At 39.1% G+C, this 7,463-nt stretch overlaps 1 protein-coding gene across 1 annotated transcript in view; it reads left to right on the forward strand.

The window, feature by feature from the left end:
• Nucleotides 1-2,309: 2,309 nt before the first annotated feature.
• The window catches only part of LOC111864389 (discoidin domain-containing receptor 2), a gene marked incomplete in the record, with an annotated part of 500,235 nt that continues 495,081 nt past the window's right edge, over nt 2,310-7,463 (forward strand). Inside the window, 1 exon segment of the mRNA XM_033751417.1 lies at nt 2,310-2,514.

Here is a 7,463-nt window from a genome sequence, read left to right on the forward strand (position 1 = left end):
GAATTCTTATTTGCTCTTCATGAATTGCCATATTACCATCTCATTCGATGTAATATCATATAGCTTATTAAGTTTATGATCGTCTGAAAATAACATTATAAACAACCAATAGTTCTGGAAGCTCGCACATGTCGTTTGATTACTCTGTGCTTGAAGGATTTTAGATTATCACAGCGGTGATTATGAAGAGTTCTGTGTTCTGGGATGTGACACCGTGTAGTCAGTTGAAAGTTAACCGAAAAGGCTGAGGAACATGTCGCCTCCATTTTTAAGGTCGAAGAATAAGCCGAGCAGTAAACCAAGTATTGCTTGTCAACTGATTTCCGCTGATTTCTTGCTTGGCTTATTCTTCTACGCTGAAGATGGAGGCGACATATTCCCCCGAAACGTCAGTTAATTTCCAAAGCACTACATGATGTTATATCCCAGAAGACAGAACTCTACTCCCTAGTTCGTTAATATTGTTTCGGAATCCACTTTTATTTTCAAAGGTTTCTGTTTATTCTGAATGCTGTTTTAACCATTTACAAAGCGGTGATTGCTATATGCGCCATCTGCTTTAAAATTAAATAGTTCTGAGTTTTGCCCACGCAGTTTATGTGTCTCTTCCGCTCTGTTCTCAGAACAAACAGCCATTATTTCTCTGAATTGCCGTAACAGATTTATGTTGCAATGTGGACTCAGTGTGTTGCCTGTGAGGTACGAACTGAATTCATAAATACTATTTAGATTAATTTCATGCCTCGAATCCTGTGTGGAGTTGAGGTCCAATACCGTGAGTCGTGGGAGGCAACGGAAGTGAAACCCAGTTTCTAGGGGTATAACCCGGCCAGCAGGTTGTTGAGGTATATAAATACCGGGATCTGGCCCTCCAGGTTGGGGGATTCTCGAATCTGAAACAGTAAAATATGGTCATAAGTCGAGCGGGACCCGGACCCGAGAATGACTGCGCTGGCGAGGGCCAGCAGAAATTGTAAACTACATAACCATCCTCTTGCCAGAGAGGATGTTACATGAGGACTATAACCGCAAATAGTTAGTTGGAAGATAAAATTACTGGTAGTGAGTCTCAAAGGGTTTGTCGCCAAGACGAAATGATTGGCTGTAGGCTGCCAGTCGTAAAGTCTCATACTTCGAAGATTTATTTCTCATTTACCATAAAACACACAGGTCTAGTTCGGATTCGTCCTTCAACTTATCTTACCCGGTTCTTTCATGATAATACGGTACAACTTTCATGAATCATCGTGTTATGATGGTACTATTGCATAATTAATTAAACACTACACCATGAAGGCGTATGTGGGGGTGGAAGTATAGCTCCACTATTCATGACTTGGGCACTAAGATGGAGGTGAGCGGTCAGCTCAAGCGAGGCCGCTTTACTCTCAAGGATGAGGTCCCCGGTATCCACTGAACAGGAAGCTGTGTGAGCCCGAGCAGGTCTGTGGAGAAGAGATGAATCTCTGCTCTCTACCAGAAACCGAACCTCCGCCTCCAGTCCGGGTACATCTAAGATCTGAGGTTTTTACGGCAGTGAGTTTTCAGACTGAGATGTTATGGCTCATGACACTCTGTAGTATTGTGAGTGGATACCAGCTGTTCCGAGGAAGCTGCCGTTTCCACCTTCAAGGTCGAAAAAATACTACATGTTCAAAAAATTCTGAACCTAGTGACTTCGATACTGAAGATGCTTATAGTAATAACAACGAAAACTTAGTTTCTACCTTCATTAATACACCGTCTTCACGACCACGAAGAAGTAACTCTAAGCCAGTTAAATAATTTCCATTCGATAAAGGGTGTAAGTGAGAAGTCAAAGGCATTTCAACTGTGAAGATGGACGTAGTACATTACTTCGAAATTGTAGTTTCCACTTACAAAACAACACGGTGTCACAGCCCAGAATGCATCAGTCTTCAGCAACTAAATCATTTCCTGATATGAATTTATGTTGCCACGGATTCTGATGATGGCAGGCACACGATGGCGAAAGATATAACCTTTTTCTTACGTACAAATATTGTTGATTGAAGCATGCCGTTTTTATTGTAATTATTTGCATTCGACTAAGTGTGTAGATGATAAATAGGACAATCTGTTGCCACATGCAGTTCTTCATTAATCTGTGTGCAGGGCTCCAGTGTACCACGTGGTTGAAACATGCATGAGGCTTGCGAGCTTCGCGTTGCGTACCGTAGTAACAAGTTTACTGAGCCAACCGTCAGATGGGGTTGCGGTTGTCTGCTTGCGAGACGCGTGCTCATCGTTTGGTGAACGACTTTACTCAGTTCTGTGCGAGTTGGGAACGTGTGTAGGAGTTGTGGTTAGATGGTGACGGCCCAAACACAGCTACGTGTGCTCGAGACGATCTTGTACGAGTGTATATTTCTTTCTCCTGGCTCCCTGATCTTTAGTGTCTAATCTCGTTACGGACTACTTGTTCGCAACATAACGCTTTTGTTCTTTTATAAAGTGGCTTCATTGCACTGTAATGTTAGAATTGTAAATATATTTTACTAAGAATGTGTATGAATAGTTAAAATTCGCCTGCTTAGTATTATTGCGTGTGATTTCTGAATTGAAAACGTGACATTTATGGGAAACTGAGAGAACATTTGGCGGGAAGGTGCAACAGTTATTTACAACGTCACTGTATCGATGTCTTAAAAAGCGGGAGAAGGTAAGGGAGCTGCTAAACTTAACCTAAAAGCTGTTTCAGATAGTGTTAGAAACTTAAATAACTAGTGCAAGTTCATAAAGTGTAATAGCAGAAATTAAGTAAAGGTTTTCCTTTTACATGTCTTGGCCGTTATTGGCCATCACCAGAAGGATAGTCAACACCATGAAGGAAATGCTTAAAGCATTGTTTGAACCTGGGCTGATACTGTAATGTCATAAAGTGACGTATTGTACTTCAAATTAGGACTAAAGAGTTCATATAGTTACAATAAGGATTGCATATCAACAGTAAGTGGTTAAAACTTGTTAAAATAAGCTACGCTTGATGGACTTCAAGTTATCTATGGACTGCAGTGATTCAAGATGTCCCTTATGAAGGGTAGAAACGCCTTATCATATCAGTACTATACTTTCTATTTAAGCAATTAAGTACTAGTAGGCTATACTATAATATTAAGTAGCCGACATTCTATGTTTTTTGTTGTTAATATAGCAATGTAGCCAGGGCATGACAACAAATGTATTATGGTAAAATTAATATAATGAAGATAGCAACTAAGAGGGCAGAAATATCTTAAACATTTTCATAAACTAAATACAGGAAGGCATACCTTCATTTTTTTTGTATACACTTTGCTTTTCGTGGTCAGATGGTCACACACTTTAGCTCTATACTATCATGTGGTTTAATAAAATTGCATCATCAACGAAGAATACTGTTTTCTGGGATGTGACGCCGTGTAGTCTCTTAGAATCAGGCATGCTTGCTGTTTGCTTTCTTGGTTTACTTCTCTGTCCTGAAGAAGGAGACAATTTTTGTCCTCTGAAAGTGGGTAAAACTTGTATCAGACAACGCTTTGTCACCTCCCAGAAGACAATTGGTGCTGTCGCCATAGTCGCCACAGTGGGAAACAAAAATCATAGACACTTGGTTTTAAGCGTTTTATTGATTTATATGACATGGGCGCGTATTGATCGATACGTTAATTTCATTAGTTGAATTTAATGATTATTATTATGAAATTACTTATGAAATTATTTGGGTTTATGGAATTATTAATTCCATTTCACACGTTTCTTTTTAAATTTAATGCATTTATTTATTTTTTTAATAATTCTTAGTAATTATAGAAATACACTGATAATTTAATTTGTTTATTCTGGTCCGTCACACTAATAATATAATGAAAAGTTAAACAGTTCCGTCTAGTGTGACTGGTGAAGATTTTTCTTATTTCAATTATTTATGACCTTACATGTTTCGGTCTTCAGAGACCATCATCAGAGGGACACCTTTACATCAATAGGTGAACATATTGTAATAGTAGCTTCTAACTGTACTGATAATGTTACATCATGTTACCAGTCCATACATACCATCCATAATTCGATGGTAGAATCCTAACTAACATTGTCGTGTTTTATTTAAAGATACATGGGTTTGTGTGCTATCCTTCTTTGTTAGTAACTAGAAACAAGAAGTAAAAAACACGCCACATTTTCTAATATCCCAAATGATGTCTCAGAACAGCTGAAGAGAAGAGCTCGTTAGGAGAAAGATATGAAATACAGTCAACTCTCGATTATCCGGGGACGGATTAACCGGTTTGCGGCTACTGAGGCTTTTTTGAGGCTTATATGTTGTTTAATATTCATTCACTTTTGTTTCACACGGTGAGTTGTAACACGATTTTCGCACTAGTGTGAACCGAGCTCTGCATTCTTTAGTCCCGTTATGCTAACACATTGTTCTAGGGTAGGGGTGAAAGAATGCAAGGATTTGTGGAAAGTTTAAAGGGCAGATACATCGCCCCAGTTAGTTTCTTTGTCTCGATCTTCAAGTGCGTTAACAAAATGTCAGGGTGTAAAAGGAAGCGTGTTGTGTTAAGTATTCAACAGGAAAAGGAAAATGCCGCAAAAAAAGTAAACGACAATATCAAATTTTTAAGTGTTGAGTGTGAATTTCGTAAAAAGTGTTGGATGTTGTTGAAGACTGTGATTGAAATAACTAATTCATACTTCAGTGTAATGTAAAAAAAGTGTTAAATAAGCCATGAGAGGACATAAAAATGAGGTTGAATAAATTTAAATACAGGTAAGCCTATGGTATTATGAAGGTACAGTATTACAGTACTACTTTTAATAAAATTTGTCTTAACCGGGGTTGGATTAATCGTGATTTTTATCCCCACCATTAACCCGAATAATCGAGAGTTTACTGTATTTCCAAATATTATGTAGCGACAAGAAGCTTATGAAATGTAGCGATCTACTGCAGTAATTATGAGAGTATTTTTCACGTTTACAAACTGGAATTATGTGGGTAATAGACGTCTGTTTCACATATATTAGTCTATGGTAAATACGTACATGAAGGCAGACTATCGGATATATTTATAAAAGCAGTTGTTAATTGTAATCGAAATTTATACTGCGATGGAAACAATCAGTCTATGACAAATTAGATCCAGGAGAGATTGAAAATTATATTTTAAATCCCTTTGTAGTAATATATACACGTATATATACTTGTTTAACTTTTATGAGGTTTTTCTTATTGCTAGGCAATATATTATATATTTGTTTTTTGCGTATTTCGATGACAAGTAAAAAAGGTAAATTTGTCCCTCTGTTTAACAAATTAAGCACTACGCCATGAAGGCGTATGGGGGAGTGGATGTATCGATCCACATTTCCTTGACCTCTGCAATAGCTTGAATTGAGTGGTCAGTTTCACGCCCCGGCCGTTTTATCCCCCGGAAAAACGCTCCCATACGATTACATAGGATTTTGGGTGGACCCCAAAGCCGGTTTGAACGAAGTGGAGGAAAGAACCCGTAGCCAGGCGCTGCACCGACTGCGGTGGCCGTGTTTTGAGGGTATGTAAGAGAACTCGGTTGTGGAAAGTTACAGATGGTTAGATTGTAGAAGATCTGTAATTGCAGTTCTTGTAGCCTGGGCACATGAAATTATGTAGTTCAGTTAATAGAGGGCTACACGTTTACTCTTGAAATTTATTTTGACCTTTATAATTTACGTTTGAATACAAAATATCATCATACCTAGTATCATCAGTATAAGGACTAGTTGGAATCCGTAACAGGTATCCCATATTAAACTGATTATAATTTATTATTTAATTTTGTAAAATGTTAATATCATATTTCAGCATCCTGTTGCATTGAGGTATCCAAGTATAATTAGAATGATCAAGCCAAGGAGGGTGAGGTGGGCAGGGCATGTAGCACGCATGGGGGAGAAAAGAAACGCAATTAGGATATTGGTGGGAAAGCCAGAAGGAAAGAGACCACTGGGAAGACCAAGGCGTAGGTGGGTGGACAATATTAAAATGGATTTTAGAGAGATAAGATGGGATGGGATGGATTGGATTGTTCTGGCTCAGGATTGGGACAAGTGGAGGGCTCTTGTGAACACGGTAATGAACCTTCGGGTTCCATAAAATGATGGGAAATACTTGAGTAGCTGCAGATTTGGCTTCTCCTCAAGAAGGGCTCAGCTCCAGAAGTAAGTAAGTTGCACTGAGGTATAACTTATAATCTTGTTTTCCGCCTATAATGCAACAACATTAATTTAACAGTATTAACTCACATTTAATTCACTAAATGTTAGTTAAGTGTTTAAAATGTCATTAAAATTATTAAAATATATGTATATTTGGTGTTTATACTACGTGTTTCAGCCTTACAAGGCCATCTTCAGGCAACATATCTTTTGGAGGACTCATCTGCACTGTGCATTTGGTCTAATAGCAGTCATTAAGGCACGTCGCTGTTACGTGGGATTTCCATACTTGATGAAATTGAAATAAATGCCCCCAATAATTTTAATTCGTTATCCTGAAGTAATATTTTAAAGTACATTCCATTGACTGAAAAATATAATTCAGACGGAACACTATGTGAATGGTTACATATATTGGCCACATAATTTGGGTTCAGCTTTTATTCTGTAGATGGATTACGGTATTTTAAAGTGCATAGCTTTTATATTTTCATAACACGCGTTTTCTATCTGCCAAACTGAGAAGTTTCCCTTTCAAATGGGTACCGGGGGCTCTTTCCCCGGGGCGTGAACCTGAACTCACTCTTCTTATTTGTACTGAAGTCAAGAATATGTGGATCTATACATCCACTCCTTTATACGCCTTCATGGCATAGCACTTGATTAGTTAAGCATAGGGAAACCGTTAACTGAGAATGCTGGTCTAGTGGTAACACTCAAGTTTGGCCGCGCCATAGCTCAAGCGGTTAGTCGCTGGCTTCCCACCGCGGCGGCCTGGGTTCGATCTCGGGTCTGCTCAAGTGGGATTTGTGGTGGACAAAGTGGCGCTGGGGCGGGTTTTCTCCGAGTACTTCGGTTTCCCCTGTCAGTCTTCATTCCACCAAATTCTCCATCATCATAACCACCCGGGGCAGGCTACAATAGGCCAATCAGTGGCCGCCGTGCCGAGTGGACCCAGTTGAACTCCACCCCCCACTAAGCGAATTAAGAAAGAAGTTTTCTTTTATTTCAAGGGGTTCTGGGTTCGAATCTCGAGCAGTAAAGTCATGATTGAAGTTTTTCGTGGTTTTCTTCAGTACCTGCAGCTAATTCCGACAAAGTACCTAAGCTTGGCCACTGCTACGTCTTTCCAAATGCTTTTCAGTTCAGGAATTGTACTATCATTCGACTCTGTATAATCCAAATGCTGATCGTGTCATATAATCCCCCGCTATCCCTGATTTCGTGCCACTGGTGCAACGTTCTGCAACGTCGCCCTT

The sequence above is a fragment of the Cryptotermes secundus genome, unplaced genomic scaffold (genome assembly GCF_002891405.2).
Source record: "Cryptotermes secundus unplaced genomic scaffold, Csec_1.0 scaffold399, whole genome shotgun sequence".
Taxonomy (NCBI): domain Eukaryota; kingdom Metazoa; phylum Arthropoda; class Insecta; order Blattodea; family Kalotermitidae; genus Cryptotermes; species Cryptotermes secundus.